Source organism: Neopsephotus bourkii, unplaced genomic scaffold (genome assembly GCF_033783945.1).
Source record: "Neopsephotus bourkii isolate Nb327-2 ecotype Australia unplaced genomic scaffold, CSIRO-AGI_Nbou_v1 NB_1767, whole genome shotgun sequence".
Lineage (NCBI taxonomy): Eukaryota > Metazoa > Chordata > Aves > Psittaciformes > Psittacidae > Neopsephotus > Neopsephotus bourkii.
In genome coordinates, this window is record NW_026902241.1 from 11460945 (window position 1) to 11483101 (window position 22157).

Here is a 22157-nt window from a genome sequence, read left to right on the forward strand (position 1 = left end):
CCCCGTCTATCAGTATGAGAAGGCACTCATAGCCACCATGCTGCCACGTGGAAGCATCACTTGCTCTAAGTTGATTATTGATCCTCCATATAGCTGCTTCTTCTGCAATTAAGTCTCTAGACAGCATAGGGGAGAAAAATAACTTAGGAAACAAAAAGTATCAATAGCTGCTGCTGAAGCTCTGAATTGCTTTATAGATTCAGGATGCTGAAACAAACACCACATGCTTCCCTTGTAGAGAAACTATATTCTTACACAAAAAAAACACCTGGGAGTTAGATTACTTCAAATGGAGTTATGAAAGGAAGGAAGGAATTCATACCCTGGAGTTTAGCCTTTGAATGTATCTTTATAAATAACAAGTTCTGTTGTGGATATACTGGATACAGCAGTCCATGGCTGACTCTGCTCTCCTAGGAAGGGCAAACATGCTCTGCTCTAGCACCAACATGCATTTCAGATGGTCTGAGCAAAAGACCTGAGGCCTCTCAGTTTCCCTCTGCTGTAACTCACTTCTAATGATAAATTTGCACTGCTTCATCCCCAGGATGAAAAAGTGTGCATTTCTATCCTCAAAGCCCCTGCTTTTCCATACCAGCAGGCCAGCAGCAGTAATAGCTGCCATTAGCTAATAGCATTTGAAGCATCTTTATGGATCAGCTGTGAATTTGTCCATGACATCCATATATAACATAGAAGAAAGGAGCTCCCTGCACATGAATTTAAAAGAAAAAATAAATAATGTAGGAAATAAATCCAACCTTGGAGGCAAACCAAATACAAGAAAAATAAGTGATTAGATGACATCAGCATGGCCAGTGCAGTTCTCAGTTTTGAAGGACCTGGTGACTGCACGGTTCTTACATTTGGCATTATAAAGTAGAGAAATTCTGCCACAGGAAAAAAAAACAACCTTAATGCAGTTAAGATGTCCTCAGAGTAAATGAATGGATAACTTGATTTGTCCTGATGGATGGATAGACATTGTCATGGTTCACTTCATCTGACAGGACTAAGACTCATACATGGTACAAATTGATTCAGAAAAGAGAAGACTGCCGCGTGCTATTAATGCTATATTTGATCTTAATAACTATGTACTATAAACAGATTCTGGTGCATGGCTGCTTCAAGGGAAAAAATAGAGAAGCCCAGCAAGAATTAAAAATTCTCCTGGTCCTGCTCCCCTTCACTTTGAAGGGTGGGAATAATCAAGTTAATTCTTGTCCTGCTTTCCCCCTTTTGTTCTCTCCATCTACCCCATTACCACTGCACTTGGTGCTCTTAAAGGATTTCCTAAGGCAAAGGAAGGAAGGAACTAAACCCCTGCTGCTTGTGGCTTCCTGATGTTGAATCTAAACACTCTGAAGCTTAATTCTCCTTCCACCCTGTTTAGAGGAGGAATTCTGGTTTAGTTTAACCTGCTGTCATGCAAGACAAGCAGAGCTTTAGGATTCCTACACGCTCTGGCCACTTGTCCCAGTGGCATTGCCTGGGCATACAGAATGGCTGCATCTCCAGGGAATTTCAACAAGCGGTATCACTGAAGGGTAAATGCAAAGCAGTTAACCCTCCTCTCGAACACAAAACTTTGTAAAGCGGGAACATGGGCGGTGGTAATGTGGCGGCCAAGGTGACATCCTCCGCTCCCTCACCCAATGCACAGCACAGCACAGCAAAGGCTGGAAAACACATTCCCCAAGTTCCACTGGTAGGCACTCCACCTGCGGAGGAGAAGCATCCAGCCTGGCACACAAAGCCATGCCCTGTGTCCGAGCAGAGAGGGCTCTGCCCCTGGCCCTGCCCAGCACTTGCCATCCAAGGTGATCCTGGATGTGTCACTGCCTGTCCCTTTGCCAGCAGTACAGCAGCCTCCCATGAGAAATGAGGGGAAAAAAGACCTATTTGTTTACATGGGATCAGTCAATGGATGTTTGCCTTTTTTTTTTTCGCTCCATGAATAGCCCTTATTTCTTCTTGGGCGCTTCCTGCCAATGAGAGCAAAGGAGAAGGGAAACAAGATACAATCAGTGTGTTAGCAAAATTCACCCTTTGCCATCAGAAAACCCCTAAAGAGTTCGCTTTTTCTTCCATTACCCTTCTAAAGCAAACAATTGAATGTAATCCACCAGAGAGTGTGATTCATCATAAAAATCTCTCTGTCTAATCAGAATGCCCCAAAAGATTTTTGTCGTCTTATAATTATGTTTTAGCAGCGCTCCTTCCCAGCTTAAATGAACCAAGGCAAGAAATCCCTTGGAGTCCCACAGCCCGTTATCTGATGGGCAGCCTCAGTCCCAGGTCACAAAGCAGAAGTTAAAATTGATTTCATTACTGTCAAGGGCAACCTGTCTGATACCAGGTTATCGCACTTCTTCCCACCTCCTTCCGCTCTCCTCATCCCAGCACTTGTGGGCATAGGCACACGTGTGCTTACACACACTTAGCCCAATTTCCTTATCCATGTGGCGTATCTCCAGCAGATTTGGACACCTATACAGGTAGAGGCTGTGAGCTGAGTATATTTACTGAGAAAAATATTTAGCTGTAGCACAGTGAGCTGGAAGGAGAGGGAATCGGAAGGACATAATGAAGAAACCTGCAGCAAATTAAAAGGTAGAGTGGGTAAGCAAAGAAGAAAGAGCCCTTAACAAAAATGCACGGCAAATGGAGAAATGCAAAAGATTGTTTCTATGGCAATGTAAGTAAGACTGCAAAACTGCTGTCTGCGAGCAAACGTATTTAAAACAACACATGATGTAACTGAGGTAACGGTCTGTGTCGCTAATGGCAAAGCGATTTAGCAGCGCTGCGTCTCCAGCGACCTCCACCCCTTCACCACCAGTTGCAATGCGAAAGCACTGCCCTGCATTGTGGTGTCAGGGACCTTCTGCGGGCAGCGGTGTCCCCCCTCAGCGGCCATGGCCACGCAGCTCAGGCTGCAGGGCTGTCCCTCCCCACTAACACAGGAGGCCCCAAGGAGCAGAGCAGCCGATCCTTGCCAAGAAAAGCCGCTCTGCCCCGCTCCTGCTTGCCTCCAGCACTGCCCTGGAAGCCCACAGGGCTCCCAGCCACGCTGAGGTACTGAGGGTGTCAACATGGCAGCTTCAGCAAGGCCTCTCTGTCCTCTCACTCCACCGACTCCACCACTAGCACAGGGCCAGCCTGAGTGGGACCTGCGCTCCTCTCAGGAATAACCCGTGGCCTCCTGGCTGCTAACAGGTTTTCGGCAGAAAGGTGTGAATGTGGGGAAGGAGGGGACCTGGAAAGGGCTCAGCTGGAGCAAGGAGAGGGAAAGAGCTGCCATGTGCCCTTTTAGATGCTTTAAATCACAGACCATAAGAGAAGGCAGGGGACAAGATGGGGAAGGCAGTGATGCTCACGGTGGGGTTTCTCAGGCAGACAAGGCATTGAGGTGACTGTAGGAATGGACAAGAGTGAGGTCTGGGCTTGGCTGACAGCAGGTCCTGGGCATTTCTATGTAACGACATCTGCTCCATCGCTACCTTCGCTGCAGCACTGCTCTGCACAGGCAGGCAAGGGAAACAAGTCTCCCCACACACAGATCAGTCTCACGGCTTGACCCAGCCATGATGCCTTGAATGCTCCCTTCCTGAGCAGGTTTGAGCACATCTTAGACAGATGCTGAATCCCGAATTGAGCTGTGTTATGGGGTTTGCTCCTCTATAGCTCTTGGTGTCCCATGTCTCAGCCAGACCACTGCCTGCACCCTGCCTCTGGAAAGGGAAGATGTGCCAGGGCAAGCAGGGACAGGCACTCAAGCTAGCCCCAGTACAGACACTAACTGCCTCCCCTCTCACAGCACTAGTGCCATCAGTTCACCAGCGACCTGTTGAGCCCTCCCTGCAGCTTGCCTTAGATTGTTGACAAAAGCTTGTTAAGACCTTCAAGCTGTGAGCACATAATGTACTGTAAAATAAAACATTACTTTGTATGTGGTAAATTAGAATTAATTTTTAGGTCAAATAGACTGAAATAAAAGCTTAAAATAGAAGGGAAATGAACTCAAGTGCAGGCTGATGAGGCTGTTCTTAATCTGCTGCAAGGAAGGCAAGATTATCAAGAAGAGAAATCAGTGTTTCCTTTACATGTCCTTTCACAACGACCCTGGCTGCATTCTTCTGAAGACACACAAGTTTCCAAACCAGGATGCAAATAAGAAGTCATTCAGACATTTACCTCCATGCTCTGGGAGGCAGGTGGCACATGCCAGCAGCCCCAGCCCTCCCAGCCTGGTACACCAGCCCCTCTCAGTGACCCTCAGCGAGCCATCTGTGTTGTATCAGCATCAGAAGCAACAGGCAGAAGATGACAGGTGCACTTGTCTAAATTAAACGATGCTGAGTGGTTCTTAAGTGAAGGACTCCCAGTGTAAGATGTAAATTGAAGTGCAAAGAGATTGCTTCAACATACATTCTTACCAGTTTTGCTGCTAGATGCCCCTCTTTCAAGCCATGTGGCGTTTCAGTTCCCTAAACTTTATTATGCCTTATTTATTTCCATTTTGTGAACAGTAAAAGCAGTAACCTAGCACCTCAGGCACTGGGATGAGGCTTTGGAGAGTTGGGTCTGGCTTGGCACTGAACGTACAACCATGGTAATACCTTTATTGAAAAACCAAGGATGGTAAGTCCATGCTGCAACTAAATCCAGGGTATAAGAGCCTCATTGAGGCCCGTTGAGTGCTGAGGGCTTACACTGCTACATGCATTGCCTTTGAATCAAGCTCGGCTTAATTTTTTAACAGAAGCTTATTTACTCTTAGCGCTTTTCCATGTGCTATGCCACTGCCATTTACCAACACACAGTTGGTGTCAGATGTATTTCTCTGCTGTCAACCTGATTAAAACACTAGTGAATGAGGCCCTTTCCCTACAATCAGCCACCTTTGTTCCCCCCAGAAAAAGCTGTATCTGGATGTGGTTTCCACTGTATTAACCAAGTGCTACAGAGCTTTCCCATGGCAGCCCCTTTCTCCAAGAATGTTGCGTGGACATCACCTAGCTGTTTCATTCTGGCTGTCCCCTTTCTGCTAGGTATGGGAGCGTGCCCATGACCAGAAATTAATTACATGTGCAAGGAAGTGAAGCCAGGCTGGTGCCTGAAAAACTCTCAGCTTGTCATAACCTGCTCTTATTTCTCAGTGATCCAGAATTCACTTCATCCATACTCTTCCCTCCCACTTTAAAAGGCAAAGCTATCCTCAGCCTACTGCTAGGATAGGCTGAAAGACATATTTCCTGTTTACAACAAACACTCCAAATTCTCTTTTCTTCTCCCTTCAAGTTCAGGGTTTGTTTTGGTGGTTGAGGGGGGGGGGGGTCTTGTAAAAATGGTCCTTGTGGAAGCAGCCTGACAGCCCTGCTGGCTGAAATCTGCTGTTTATCCACAGAGAGGGAACGTTTTGTGCCGCCGAAGCTTTCTTATTCTCATCACCTACATGCTGCTAGTCTGCTTTGAAGAAGCACCTCTAGGGGTGAAAGCATACTTCTGTCTCTAAGCTAAATTCAATCCCCGATCTCTTTGCAGAGACTAACAACAAGGGAAACATTTGGCATGATTGATGGGAGCCAAATGAATAATTCATGGCAGATCATTTATTTTGATGAATTTTAGCCTCTTTTTCTGTTTGCAAATTGTCTGCAAGTAGCTTATGAACATCTCAAACGTATATGGCATTTGAAATTAACTGCTGGATACTTTCCGCAAAAAACTCCTAGCCTGTAGATTGCTCATGAGCCATTCAGCAGAAGCATTCCAAATTCCAGATTCTAGCCATGTCGATTAGCTTTGATTGCTCTCGAGAGCCGGAAGCTCATCCATGATGCTGGTATAAATGTGGAGGAACTTCACAGGCTGTGCTGGGACGATTCCAGGTTGACTTAGGTGTTACCAGCCTCAGAAGCTGCCCAGAAAAATATTTCTGTTCCCCAAGCAGGTAGGCAACATTTAAAATGAGGTGTCCTCAGTGACTGGGAGAGGAGAAAGTAGAAAATCATTTTATGCTTACATATTTTTCCATGAATCATAGAATGTTTTGTTCCAGTAACTCTCCCTGACAGTAAACATCTGTATCTTTAACATGCCTGGCTATCAGTCAGAAACCTGTCATTTTTACCTGATGCATTTCCCATCAGTTACCATGACATTCCCACTTCAAAAAATCCATTTGCTAAAGCAAACGCAGGACCAAGCTCACCATTAGGCTGTCTCAGCTCCACGCCAGCTTTGCTCCACCTAAGTCAGCGTCATAAAACCCATGGGATGCAACAGAGGACTGTAGCAAGGGGAAGTAGCTTTTGTTTTTATATTTTAATGACAGTCTTGTAGTAAAGCAGACCAAGAGAGGGCTTCTGTTGACAGAGTGCTATTTTGGGGAAGCAGAAGAAAGATCTCTCATTGAGCTAGATAAATCTGGATACATGCTCATTGAGCTAGATAAATCTGGATACATGCCCATTTTGTGAACACTTAAGTGATGTTCATCTGAGCCTAGTGGTCCTTGTGCTGAATTCTTGCTGGTTTTCTACGGACTGCTACATCTATCTTACAGAAGGCCTTAAATGGCCGAGCAGCTGGGAAAGCCTCTCAGTCTGTCACTCTAATCACGTGGAGTACATCCGAACAAACAGCCCAGCAGCAAAGGGCCAAGTCACCTGCCCCAGACCCACGGCTGTCAGCTAAGCAGGCAGATAACTGCCTATCTCAAAGCTGAAAATCTGACTAAAAATCCTCTCTGATCAGGTTCTCCAGCTTCAGCAAGACCGCAGCTGCTCAGGACACACTACTGCAAACGTCAGGGAACAACCCATCTGAGGTCTGACAGCTAGATGTTGGTTTTCTCCACACTACTCTGGCTGCGGAACAGGAAACTCTTCATCAGCATTAAGGAGCAGTTCATGCTGCTCCTTCTTTACCTTTCCACACCTCTACTCCTGAAACCAAGACCTGCTCCCAGCCTCTCAGCCCTTTTCCCATTTGCCACAGCCATGCTTTGCTGTATCATGCTTGTTTTCTAGCTCCAGTCCTGGTTTTCATCAGAAACCCAGGGACAGATGAAGAGGCAGGGTGACAAACACAAGCACCCTTCACTGCAACACCAACAGAGGCAGAGGAAGGTGCTGTGCCAGGGTGGGAGATGGCATTTCCTTGGGGCAGAGCATAAATTGTGTGGCACTCCCAGCCCACCCTACATTGGTGGCAGTCAGCCTTTTGCTGAAATACTTGCAAGCTCGTCACTGCTGAAGTCTTTTTGGCAGCCAAGTCTATATTTAAGACTCTAATCACAACCGCACATGTTGTAAAATCACCCTAAAAACCAATTAGCTTTTATCTAAGCTTATGTTCAAGGGGCAATTCAAGATGTGGGAGCTGGCACCAGCTCAGGGTCTGAGCCTGTGTCTCTTTGCCATGCATGCCATAAAAACAGTGGATGGCATGCTTAAAAGAGAACAAAATTATATATAATGGGAAATTAAGAGGAAGAACCATGGAACAGCCTTCATAAATTAGGTGGACAGGCAGGCTGTATTATATGTACATGTGTATGTAATCCAGTGGAATGAACTGCTGTGAAAATGCTTATTTCACTGAAGAGTCTTTGGGTGTTTTATTACTCACTAGTTTTATTTCATCAACGGGGGGAACTAGGGGGTGGGTTCTGTTCGTTTTGAGAAAAGTGCAGGAGGGAAAAATAAACCATTCCAGCTCATATAATTTCTGTAGAAGGAAAGGGATGGTGTGGGAGAAGGAGGCATTTGTCAGGGTTCGTATCCAGATCCATCACCAAGGTATTCTGTGAGTCTGTTCAAACACATTAGCTGTGTTACAGACGTCTACCATAATGTCATTGCGGAGGGCAGCCATACCTCAGGCCATAGGCTGATCTACAGCAAGGTCTACATCTAAGGTCCAGCAGAAAGAAAAAAATTCCCTCTGGAATTGAACTCCAGAGAAGTCTACATCTTGGCTTGAAAGATTCAGCACTCACCATGCTGGGAGGCACAGAGTTTGACTCAATGGCTCTTTGATCTCTTCTGGTCCTGTAATTGCACACTGTGAGTTTCTCAGCAACTGGACATTACTTTCCATGCAATCCTCTCTACAAAAATAATCTCTTTATTGGTCTGTAGTCCCCACTGGTCATATTTCATAACCCAAGTCCCCAGTGCTTCTCAGTGACTCCTGGTGCACTGAAAGTGAACCATAAAGCAGCTAGTGTTTGAACAGCTGCCAGGAAGTGCTCCTACTTGCAAGGATACTGGCTTGCTTTCCCAGGCAGTGGGTGCTTCATCTTTAAAATCAATCTGATGCATTGGCACAAGCCCAGGGAGTGTTAGTCCATCTGCTGCCTAACTCCCGGTTTGTTTGCAGAGCCTTGCCGTCAGCTGTTCAAATGCCTCTTTTTTCCCCTCCAAGGAATTTCCCTTTTTTTCCCCCTAGCCTCCACGAGGATCCCAATAATCCCCACTTTACTTTCTCTCTCTTAATCACCCTCCAGAAAGCTATGGAAAGAAGCTTAGGAGCACACAGTGCAATTAACACTACTTCTTATTTATCTGGCACAGCAAGCACTGTACCATGGAGTAGGTGAAGCAGGAGAAGCTCAGGTTTCCGAGGCAGTGTTTGGTACTATCAATCCCCGAGCTGAACACCATTTCTCTGTGGGGCTAGAGAATGGGATCCTACTTCCCACACTTTCCTCCCACCTATTGCAGAAATAAATCACTGCTGGTAAGAGACCAGTAGAAGACCCCATCAGTCACCTGCTGCCTCATGGTGGTCTCAGACAAACTCCTACTGCTTTGGCACTTCTAGCACAAACATAGCTAGTGCAATGAGCAAGGAGGTCTGGAACTATGAGGAAGTTAACGCTGCTGGTGGATGCAGTAATGTGTTCTGTGGCTGCTAACCCCCACTCTGAGGGGATATGCTTTTCACAGCCCAGTGAGTAGCTGGAGACCCACGAGGAGGGGCCTTCCAAGCCTCAGCCCTCTACAAAGGCTGTTAAACTGCATAACAAGTTCAGTGCCAAGCCTGCCACAACAAAATTCAGAAAGGCATCCACCACGTAGCACCTGGCTGAACCCAACTTTCTGCTGGAGGGATGGGGCTCTGCACCACACTTGACACACTGTCTCCATCCCTACCCTTCTTCATCACCTTCTGAATCTTACGAGAAGACCATGTCCCAGTCAGGTAAGATTTAGGGCTGTTCAATCTTTTGTGTGGAGCCCAAGCTAGCTGTACATGGCCTTGCTTGTTCCTGCCTGACCCTTTGCAATAATCCTTTGGGAAGAGCAGCAGCCAACCTCCTCCTGTTCTCAGTGCAGGGCAGAGGTAACCACCAGCATGGACAGGCACTGCCTGCAACCCACAGGAGAACCACTTGAGGATGGGACCATTTTCTCTTTGGGGCTTCCCAAGGTCACTGAACACCCACCCTGGGACAGGGGGAGAGATGGGATAAGCTTTAACAGCATCCAATTCCTCTGTCTGTCCGTAACCCCTGCCTCCCGCTCACGCTGTGAGCAAGCCGTACGACACAGTGTTTCTGCCCTGGCTTGCAGTGGTCCTGCTGCCCCAGCCCTGAACAAAGACTCCCATTCAGCCTGGACTGTGCAGTGGTTTAAAGCTACAGATAAACATCTACCATTGTTGCCAGTACTGCAGCCCAAAGAAATTAAATGCAAATTGCCTTTGTTCCCGAGCACAGACCCCCATTTCTCCAGCCCTAGGAGCCTAACAAGCACCCTCTGTGCTTCCCATTTGTTCTTCATGTATCACCTGCTTGTCAGATAATACCCAGCAAGGCTGCGGGATTTAGTCTTGGTCGCAGCCTGCTCGTGTGCAACAGCATAAAGATAATCTTTTAGGGCTGTAGCTAAGCATATATCTTGTGCAGTGGGATGTATTTCAAAATGAAAACATCAAAGATCAGGCAGCAGGTCAGCAGGCAACACAGCTAAAGTACAGCAGGCTTCCCACTCATAAGGGAAAGATACCACCGCTTCGAAGCCTGGCCATCCACAACTCCTCCACAGCTGGGGCAACAGCAATACCTTGCCTCCAAATCTCAATGCAAGAAATCCTATTCCTCCAGCCATTGTCCCTTGTATCCAGGAATAAGAGGATAAAACTGAGCCAATGAAAGTCAGGCTTGAGATCAAAGAAAAATTTCCATGACATTAATCTTTAAAGGTAGGAAATAACTTCCTGAGGATACTGAGAAAGCTCCAGTGTTTGGGCTGCTCTATCCTATAACAGAAGAAAACAAACAGCATGAAAAAAAACCAAACAGCCAAACCCCAAAACAACCCAACTTTCTGACAGTACAGGTGATACACCATATAATTTAATGAGCTTGGTTTGCCAAGACGCTTCTAATGTATCAGAGACATCCATCTTGTGAGTCCTCTGAATATACACATCCCTGGACGCTCCCAGAGCTCCACTATGATCAACCCAATTTCCTGCAAGCGCAGTCTGAACCCTGCCTACTGCAGCTCTGTCTCCTTCTTGTGGTTGAATCACAAATACTGCCGAGACAGTTCAGCCTCTTGATAAGGAGATGGGTCCCCCAGCTCACAGTTCTGACACTTGATTAGCTGCTACAGCTCAAGAAGACACTGCTTATCTGCCAAGCTGCAGTGGCAGACTGCATACATACTTAGCCTGTCACAAAAGTGAGCTAAAAATGTGTTTGCTTAAATCTTTTTCATTGCAGCTTACGCAAATGCACTTTACTTCATGTTTGGTCACAGCGCGCTTGCCTGAGCCTCCAGCTCATAGCAGGTTGTGTATTTAGATCCACACATCCTAGGTTCAAACCTAGATGATGATGATGATGCCTAAGGCCATGACGTTAGATCAACACAGGACACAGATCTGCACAGAGCTGGCAGTAAGACTAAGGTTTGTATTTTGTATCAGGCTTATCACCACCTGATCAGCTCTATCCACTAGCAGCCTTCACTTACCTCTCTAAAGTAACAGCATTCAGGTCACCAGCTTTGCAATTTGTGAGCAGAAAAATCTCTGATTTAGAATAGATGAAGCTCTAATTGGCTGATGCATAAAATTAGAAGCTTTATTTTAAATAGCCAAATATGGGTTTCCCCCCACATTTAGAAATCTTCATCATCTGCACATTATTTCACCAGCTTCCTCAAACACACATAGATATTTGCTCTCCCAACACACCAAGGGAAAACTCCATTTCCATGAGTCAGTTCCTGGTAGAGAACATAGAGAGCTGGATAGTCCTCTGCCAAGTGGAAACGATTAAAACCACAAATCAGCTAAAACCATATGGCAACAAAACATTGGTGCTTCTCCCGCTCCCTATAAGGGCAGGGCAGAGTTTTTGCAGATGTCGAGAAGCTTTCCCTGGCCCACAAAAAGCAGATTAGCGCATTTAATCAACTCTTAGCTGCGGAAATACCCGACCCAAGACAGGAGGAGCAAAAGGATCAACACAGTAGCAGGGCTTCACACAAACGGCACATGAAGTGTCATCAGACTGACAAGTGGCAGGGCTTATGATTTTCATACTGCTGCAGAAGCTAGAGAAAGTGAAGGCATTGCAGAAAATGCACGTTGAAAACAAGAGTTGAAACAAGTTGAAACATTTAGAGCAGTAAAGTGGTCTGCTATAGAAGCTGACTTCCCCTCAAGCGGTCTTACGTACTACATTCACGTCTCAGACCAGTTTAACATCTCAGAAGCCTGAGAATTATGGACATAGTCACCATATCTGACTGAGAGAATATTTCACACCCAGTACTGAGCTGCAGCTTTGCTTTGCTTTTAACAATCACAATAATAGCCTGTATTTTGGGAACCCAAGGAATGCTGTACAACAGGCAAGAATTATTTCTGTAATCACTAGACAAACAGAGGAAGTGCACGAAGGGGTGAAATACTGCAGATGCTGGGATACAGCATTTAGTTAGCAAGGAGGATAAGCAGCCTGACAAGAATGACCCTGGCAGCACCAAGAATTAGAACCTAGGCAAGATGAAGAGCCATGAACCTAGGTATCCACAAAAGCTGAGCACAAAGCCACCTCAACCTTTGATCAGTCAAAGAACAATGGAGAACATTACCTTTAATAAAGGCTACAACGCAAGGAGCCTACACTTACTACATCCCAGGTTAAAGTTCTATTGCTAACCAGCCACAGTTGGGTAAGGCCCATTTCCAGTGGTAAACACCTTGACAGGGAAGAGTAGCGTACCTTGTGGGAACCCAAAGCAAGGAGAATGGAACCACCCACACTATAACACACACCACACGGTCTTTAAGACCTGCTTTTCAAAGCTCTAGAAACCCACCATTCCAGCTAATACCTGTCAACTGCAAGAAATTAAGTTTCATTGTGGCCTTGATCACCTGCAGCCTACATAGGCCTCAAAAGAAAAGGAAGAAGGGGCTATCACAGCACTGCTTTTTTGTCTTAACCTATCTCATTTTGCATTTATTACAAGAGACAGCACCCTAGCTGTCTTTTGTAATAAAATAAATACATTCTTGAAGTACTATAAATAGAAAGCAGGGCAGACTTTGCTTAGAACTGGGTTTCACTGGGGATCTCTACTCTGCTGTCTTCCTGCATGCTTTCACTTGAACTTTTCCTACTAGCTTTGAAACAACAGCCCAAACCAGACTTGCATCTGAACCTGTTCCAAAAGGATGGACTCCTAAACTGTCTGGTTCCCAAACAACAGGTTGGTATCATTGCACCTAAAGGTAATGAAGCTTAGTGGCTCACCTCATTTCAACCTTTCAAACAGGATGAAAGCTCAGTTCAAGCTACAGAGAGGAAAATGCATCACAAGCCCTGCAACCATAAACTTCATTTTGCTGCAATCCAGTTTCCCTTCCTCCTTTCTCGCTCTTGCTGCAGAGCCTGAACAAGTCCCATTTTTGTGCTGAAGCCCAAGGCACATCTTTGCCATCAGAGGTTTGACTGCAGTGTTTCTGCAATTCTTTGGCCAGCTTTAATCAAGGTAGCTGGGATGGCAGTACCTCCAGTGCCAGGATAATCAGGACTAAAGGGAAGTCAGCACCCCACCCAAGGCAATTCCCAGCCATTCTGACTTTTGAGCTTTGGCACCATTTGCCAACAACCAGTTTTCCTGGTGCTGGTGCTGTGAGTGCCTGCATCTGCAGGACAGCCCTACCACTGGGCAGGGTGGGAGGTTTGCAATGGGGCTGAGCTCTACTCAGAGTGTGCAGGACCAGCAGTGCTCTGGAACTTCAAGGGCAACTCTGTGCATCCCCTTCAGGTACTAATTTGACTTTCACCAGCCATATTTGCTCAGCCTGTGTGCCAAGGACCGCTGCCCAACAGTAGAGACCAGAGAGTGCAGGAGTGTTAGCTTCTCTGCAACTTGGTATTTGATATTTAAACCATCTTCCCCAGTAGCTTGGGATATTGGATCAGGCTCAGAGCTGCAGGGTCTAAGGTGAGACTACAGCTCTGCTGTCCTCATGCTGCTGTAGGGAAAGTGGCGGAGTGGGATTGATAAAGCAAGCCTATGTGCTTTGGTTAAACCACCTGAAGCTCTTCCACCTGAGTGCTGTGAGAAGCGACTGCCAGTGGTGGTGGTGGTGTAGGCACTGCTCTCATCACAGCAAATAAACTCTGGTCACTTCTCAATGCATGTGTTCATCTCCCCCATCCCCTTCATAGCCTGCAGGCAGTCTGTGGCAAACTCTACAGAGCCAAAGGTGTCAAGAGGAAGAGTTGAGCTTCTGTGACAAGCACGCAGGTGGTTAGGAAGGATCCTTCTATTCCTATGACCCCCTCCTGTCACAAACACTTCTATTTTAAGTCAAGGTTTTCTCCCTTCAAGATCTTGGGCTAGGTTAGCTTTTCCACTAAAAGAGGATGCTGACAAACACCTTCCTGGTCTGACAAAGTCTGAGGGAAGCTGTGGGGGTGTCAAAGCCACATTAACTGAAAGAGTTCTTTAAAATATACATATAATATTTGCTCCGTTTGGCAAACCGCTTTCCATCACAGTGGTACAGGCAGGCTACTTGAGCTTTCAATTAGGAACTAAGAGGTATAAGAAAAGGGCTGATTCTCCATGCTTTAATAAAATCTACATTTCAGACTCAGAGCATTCATCCTGTATGCCATCAGCTGTAACATTTTACTTCCTTACTGCTGTATGGAACTCAGTAACGTAGCTATTTACAGCTCACTGCAAATCTGTGTTGCTGGAGAACAGGTCCTACCTATGCTGGGGGGGGAGTTGTTACAACCTCCTCCACCGCATTAAAGAGCCCTCCCAACACGTCATCTGTTGCCCTGCAGAAGTATTTGCATACCAGAATTGAAAGCCACCCCTCAATCTCCTTTCTGAAGGCTACAGTTCATATACAGTGGCTAGCTTCCCACTTTAAATAAATTATATGTATTTGCAAGCTTAACCAATAAAATATTAATAGATTGTATTATAATTAACATTAGTGGTATTAGCCTTGTTGTTCTTTTCCTGACGTTGGTTTAATAACACTGCTGAGATGCTCTACTTAAAGCATGGATAGAACACAACTCCTGCCCCTGAAGAGCTTAATGTCAAAAATTTGCCTTTGCAGAAGATATGTTGGAATTACCCCCAGGTTATTGGATTTGCTACAGCAGTAACTATATTAAGCTCAATGGACTGTGATGGAATACACAAGAGGTATGGCCATATGATCTAGTAGTCCCTCCTGGTCTTAAGCCTGTGAATCTAAATAAACAAGACAGAATGAAGACAGAGGTGAAATCACTTAGCAAACAGCAGAGCCTAAGATGCAAATCCCCAAATTCACAGTGCAGCATCCCCATCCCAGCCATTAAGCCACTAACCAAGCCTCAGAGCTTTTCTGGGCCATGTCCTCATTGAAAGAAAACATTTTGTGTCCTTCCACCAACATTTACTGTGAGAGTAGGAGCAAAACAGTATACATATGGTAACAGATACACCGTATGTGTGTTTGTGTGTGCTTTGAGGGAACAACAGACAATGCTTGAAGGGTAAAGATGGGGAAGGAAAGCAAAATTTCATTCACTTTGGATTACAGCTTTCAGTGCCTTAAACCCCCAACAAAGTTATTCATTACCTTCTTCCACCTCCTGGCTCCTGCAACTTACCCACTCTGAAATACTCTGCTAGATTATCCTGGTTCTCATAAAAACACCTAAGATATCAAAAGCATAAGTGAAAGTCAAACCTTCATATAGGCTTTCTGCACCTTGTAATTCCAAACTATTTTCATGTTCTCCTCTCCCGCAGGTCCCATTCACCCATGAGCTCCTGTTTTGCATGTGTGTGTTCTAGCATATATGTTGCATAGCTGAGCAATTACACACAGGTTAGGGTGGAAGGAGGAACAACGGCTGCACAGCTGCCACCTGGAGCAGCAGGGGTAGGTGGAGTTACACCTGGAATGAAATCCCTCCTCTCCTTTCACAGTGCAGCCTCGTTTACCTCAGACTCTTATTCTTCTCATCATCCCTGTTCTCTTTCATGTCTTTGCTATTAAAGTTATTAGGAAAATTATTCATTCAATTGCTTGTAGAACCTGCCCAAAGATAAATACATTCAGCTTAATAAACCTTGTTAGCAGGAAGGAAAGGGAGAATGCCTAATTAATGTATGACTGATTATAAAGAGCTTTCAAGATGGAAAGTGCCATGAGCTCTAGGGGCACATTTCTGCCCTCTGAAGTCCCTAGGAATCATGTTCAGAAGCTAATTCCAAACATTACTGCTACTACAGTGTGGCAGGGGAAAACATGCATGTACCACAACAACTCCTCAACACCGTGGATCTGCATAGAGAGATTAACGCATCTTCCAGATACTGCCTGTGTTAAGATAACACAGCTCCCTATTCTCCTCCAAAAACAGGAACAGAGGAGTGCCAGGAGGAGTAATTTAACACCATTCACCCATGCTCTGTGGATACATGGCCCAGCTGTAACAGAGCTACACTTACCTAGAAATAACAGATTGAAACTTCACACCTTGGAAGCACAATACTACCATTTCTTACCACTCACGCTAATGGGTTTTCCCCAACTCTTGCTATGCTAATAACCTCCCCTCAGACATGAGCTGCTGGGACAGTCCCCTTGATAATAGACAGAATACAACAGTTCTGGTGATGCTTTTAGAAAAATAGCACCTTAGGGCAGAAGTGGTGGCAGAAATACCATGATGGATGAATGATAATCCCTAGCTATTGCAGGGAAAGGCCAGGCTGGTCAAAGATTTCCAGCTGGTGAAGTTTCCACGGCTCAGGAACAAAAGTATTTCTCCTCATCTAGACAATACAGCAAAGGCTGAGATCATAGAATCATAGAATAGTTAGGGTTGGAAAGGACCTTGAGATCAAGTTCCAATCTCCCTGCCGTGGGCAGGGACACCTTACACTAAACCATGTCACCCAGGGCTCTGTCCAACCTGGCCTTGAACACCACCAGGGATGGAGCATACACAACTGCCCTGGGCAACCCATTCCAGTGCCTCAACATCCTAACAGGAAAGAACTTCCCCCTTATATCCAATCTAAACTTCCCCTGTTTAAGTTTGAACCTGTTACCCCTTGTCCTACCACTACAGTCCCTAATGAAGAGTCCCTCCCCAGCATCCCTGTAGCCCCCCTTCAGATACTGGAAGGCTGCTATGAGGTCTCCATGCAGCCTTCTCTTCTCCAGGCTGAACAGCCCCAACTTTCTCAGCCGATCTTCATACGGGAGGTGCTCCAGTCCCCTGATCATCCTTGTGGCCCTCCTCCGGGCTTGTTCCAACAGTTCCATGTCCTTTTTATGTTGAGGACACCAGAGCTGCACACAATACTCCAAGTGAGGTCTCATGAGAGCAGAGTAAAGGGGCAGGATCACCTCCTTCGACCTGCTGGTCACGCTCCTTTTGATGCAGCCCAGGATACGGTTGGCTTTCGGGGCTGCAACTACACACTGAAGCCGGCTCATGTTCATTTTCTCATCGACCAGCACCCCCAAGTCCTTCTCCGCAGGGCTGCTCTGAATCTCTTCTCTGCCCAACCTGTAGCTGTGACTGGGATTGCCCAGACCCAGGTTTAGGACCTTGCACCTGGCATGGTTAAACTTCATGAGGTTGGCATCAGCCCACCTCACAAGCGTGTCAAGGTCCCTCTGGATGGCATTCCTTCCCTCCAGCGTATCAACCGAACCACACAGCTTGGTGTCATCGGCAAACTTGCTGAGGGCACACTCAATCCCAGATCTGAAGAACAGATTTGCCTCTTTCCTGCCATAGGAAATCTGCCTTTACAGCAAAGGAAAAAAAGTCGCTTAGGAAGTCTCTTAGATGTCGCTGCACAAACAAAATATGAGCTGCTAATAACAGGTTTCTTATGCACATTGCCTCTGCATGTGGTAGCAGGAGGCACATACTCTCGGCTCTCATTATGGGCTTAGGTTATGAAAACTTTCATGGACTGTTTTAAAACGTCACTCTGCAGAAATCAGGTACTAGCAGCTCACATTTGCATAGCTGTCTCCTGAAAACACTGAGCAGTCCCGACATATCCTGGAAAAGCAAGTAAAGCACACACTAAAACAATAGCGAGTTTCACATGCGTCTGGTGGGAAGATAAAAGGGGATGAAATTATGCTGTTAGTCTATATGTTTTCTGGTTATCACTTGTGATATTTGGAATAAACCAAACAATGCTGCATCACTCATCTCAGTAGCAGTTAAAACAAATAACTAAATAAAATCTCAGTTCACCTCGGTACCCACAGAGCATTAAACATTCTGTAAAGCTCACAAATCCCTTACGAGAAAGACTCATGTCTGTGCCAGAGCCCAAGGCAGGTAAGGCCTCAACAAGCAAAGCACAAAGGTGACCTGCAGGAGATGCAGGAACAAAGCCACACCAAAGCTCTGAGCTTTACTCCCAGCCTCTGGTGCTCAGGATCATCTGCCCCCACAGGCCTTGTGAACAGGAACAAGCAGAAACACACTTGTGTACGCGCACACCGAGCTACGCTCAAGTGGCAATGTGTTTTGCCAGGCTAAAATCGGCATCTGTTTGTTCTAGCATCTCTTCTCACGTGGTAAGCACTGATGGCTACTTTCCCTGACAACTACTCACTGGATGAGGAGTAACAAATCAGCCTTCCCTCCATAAGTTAATACGCTGTCCCATAAAGCTGAGTCTTTTTTGCTCAGGCCATGTAATTTACTGGCAGCAGAAGCTGATCAAATTGTCATTTATGGATTTGTCTGTTTGTGACCCCACATGAAAACTGGATTTTTTGGTAACATGGTCATTTACTCTTCCTCTCTTTTCCTGGGATAGCAACAAAACCCAGACCCAACCATCCCACTCGCTGAGGTTACTGAAGGGAACTCCCACATACTGCTCTAAAACCGGCATGGAAAACTAAACACAGATCAATCACTTCTTCCTGCAGTGTTGTTGCTTCTCCCACCCACCGTCTCTCGCACCTGGCAGCGTGTTAGGACAGCGAGTGCCTGCTCACAGTTCACACTGCTGCACACATGCAGGCCCGCCACTGAAAGAGGTTTCTAGGGGCTTTTAAGATGCACTGGAAGTGCACTTAAGTGCAACTTAAGCAAGGGGTGTTTAAGATGCACTGGAAACCAGGAACAGCCTGGTTTTCAAAGTTGCCCTGCTGTCAGCTACCAAGAGCTTCTTTACCTCTTTTAAGCTTCCTATTCCTACTCAAAATCAGATCATCAACAAAGTCATCTCATCAGCGAAGAGCCTTGGCAAGTCGGATTACATTGCAGACCTCCATTCCTACTCTTTTTCTTCTCTCCTTTCCTGCAGCAGAAGCAGCTCATGGTCTTAATCCTTAGGACAACAATGTTCAGCTTTGTGCGTGTTCCTGAGAAGCCCCTGTGAAAGCCTGCAGAACCAAACCCTCAAATGGAGGCTGCAGAAATTAAAGCTGAAATGGCACTACAGTGACTTCCCTGCTGGAAGAGCTGATCAGCTGTGGAACTTCTCCCTCCAAGAAGCAATTCTGAGCCTAACTGCCACAAAAAGTAATCAAACCAACAACTGCTTCAGGGCAGAAGTTGGTCTCCACCAGTCTTAAAAGAGGAGCCCAGAACAACGTGTCAGAATAAGACTTTTCTGACGCAAACTACTCTACACCTAGAAAGGACCAAGCAGCCACTGCTAGAAAGTCACTGCAGGCCTGTACCTCTTGCCGCTCTACGCTTGCATTAAAGATGCCTACAAAAGACAAAATGGATTTTGCCATTTTCATTCATTGCCATCTTTAGAAATAGGTACAAAAGTCAGCATGCTTCTTTGTGAGGAAAGGGATGGCAGTACAGTGTAGGCATCTGGAGTACCTTCATTTATTCTTCCCAAATCGTCTTGCAGACGTGTCAAGGTGTTACCTAAAGGGCTATCCTAGACTAAAAGCTCTGGGAAGGTCACAGGGACATACTTTCTTTCACAAACTTTCCAGGCTTTAAAGTCACAAACAAAACCCAAAGAAACCCTTTCACACTTAAAAAAAAAAAAGGAGGTGAATACAAATCAGCAGTGCTCCATAGCAAGTCAGGTTTCACTTCCACTTGGCTGTGACTTCAATCTCACAGGGTTGGTATAACAACAGGAGCATCTTCCTTTTTGGAAGCTTTAACCATATGCAGAGTACTTCACTGATCACAGAGCAGCAGATGCCAGCCCTGCCGGCAATGATACGGTGGCACTTCTGTATGTTTCTGATGGAAAACTTCAAGCAGTAGTTTCGCTGAGAAAAAAAAAGGAATCACTTCTCTATGCTTGCAAACACTGTTCAGGACACAAATGCAGTTCTCCACCTGCATGGCCAGAATCTGCTTCAAGTAGAAAAACAATTGCTGTAGCTTAAGGCAAGTGTCCTTACAAGTGTGCAACATGCAAAGATTACAGAATCCCACTATAGCTTATACTATAACTTAGAGTCACAGATAGATTTACTAGGTTGGAAGGGACCTCAATGCTCATCTGGTCCAACTTTCCTTGGCAAAAGCATGATCTAGACAAGATGTTCCATCAAATCTTGAAAGTGTCCAGTGTTGGGGAATCCACTGCTTCCCTGGGGAGATTATTCCAATGGCTGATTGATCTCACTGTGAATAATTTTCTTGTGTCCAGCCGGAATTTCCCCAGGACTAATTTGTGCCCTTTATCCCTCATCTTTTGCATATGACTCCCTGTGAAGAGGGAATCTCCATCTCCTTTGTGGCCACCCTTTAAATACCACAACACAGTGATAAGGTCTCCCCTAAGCCTTTTCTCAAGGCTGAACAAATCCATTTCTCTCAGCCTTTCCACACATGGCAGGCTTACCAGTCCTCTGATCATCTTTGTGAACCTTCTCTGGACCCTCCCCAGCCTATCCCCATCTTTTTGCATAGCAGGAACCAAAACCAAACACAGCTATTTCAAGTGTGGCCTGACAAGCGCTGAGTAGAGCAGTATGATTTACTTTATCTCTGCTGGTGATGCCCTTGCTGAAACCAGCATCCCTTTGGCCTTCTTTGTGCAACAGCACACTGTTTACTCATGCTGAGCTTGTTGTCTACCAGAACCCCAGGTCCCTTTCCACAGAGCTTCTGCCTAGCTAAGTAAAACCCTGTAACATGTGCAGGGATTATGTTTTCCCAGGTGCAAGACCTTATATTTGTCCTTGTTGAACTTCACAAGGTTGTTAGCCCACTCTTCCAGCCTATCCAGGTATTCCTGCGAGGTGGCTCTCACTTCCAAAGTGCCCACTTCCCCACCCGATTTGTATCATCAGCAAACTATTACCACTGTAGATATTTAATGGTTTGGTAATAATGACATAGGGAGCTCTCAAAGTACTCCTTTATTCATGCTATTATGTTTTAACCCATATAGGAAGCTATGGAAGGAGCCTTCTGTTATCCAGCAGCCCTGGACCCACATCAAGAAGTATACAAATAGGAAGTTCCTGATCTATTTCAAAGTCGAAGGGAAGTACTCAGTACATTGTCTCCTGCCAGCAGATATGAATAGGAAAAATAACTTCTTTCTAACCTAGTAAATCATCTCTGCTATCTTACATCATCATCTTTTCTTGCATTTCTATCCACAGCAGCAGATAAGTCAAACATCAAGCCTCACCCCCAGATAAGTAGAAAAAATCAGCTGATTTTCACAGCAACTATACAAAACCAAGGGACAAATAAACCCAACATGATCTCTGCCAGCCATGACTGCTCTTCTTGCCCATCCTGTCTCTCATTTTATATTTGAGCCAGTTTTGGCACAGCAGACTTGGGCACTGCCACTACACGAATAACACAGGCTGAGACACAGGCTGAGCCTGTGCAGCACAGCCAGCACAGGACCAGCACAGGACCTTGATATCCCAGCCTGTGAGCTCTGCCTACAGGAGGTATGGCTGCTAGCACAGCAGCAGCCAGAGAAGCCCTCGGAAGAGATGCACTTATATCAACAGCTGGAAGTCTGGCCAAGCCTGTGTGCAGGACTGTGCACGACTCGAGTGAAACAAAGGTCTCGATGCTGTCCCTTAGCCTTGAGACGGTGCTTCCTCCAAACCTTTTACCTTCCCGGTGCTCAGAGCTCTTGAACGAACCCAACCCAGAAGGGACTCCTAAATGGATTTCAGAGAGTGCTTTTGAACCCTTGCAGGATGTCGCCATCGTGTGACCAAAGAGGAGCACTGCACCCATGTTGGAATGGACTCCATCAAACAAAGCATGCTTTCTCAGCAGCTGGTCCTCTGCCAGTGACTTAATTTATTCTAGCTAAAAAAAAAACCCAGAGCAGTTCTTGGACAAAGCCCTAGGATTAGCAAGTGAAACACAGCCTTCCTTTTAACCCCTTTGTAACTTCTACATAGAAACGCTGCTTTGTGTTCCAGAGCTCTGCTGCTTAGCCTGGAGAAGGAGGAGGGAGGCCTGGGGGCAAGTGGCAGTTGCACAGCATATTTGGAATAAAGGTTTAATTGTGGCAGGGTTTCAAGTTTTCATTCATTCAAGCACTGTGTCTCTGTTACAGTAGGAGTCTGTTATTTCCATTACCCCCCTTCAGTTACTCGTTTTCATTTCCAAGCCAAGAAGTTAATACTGA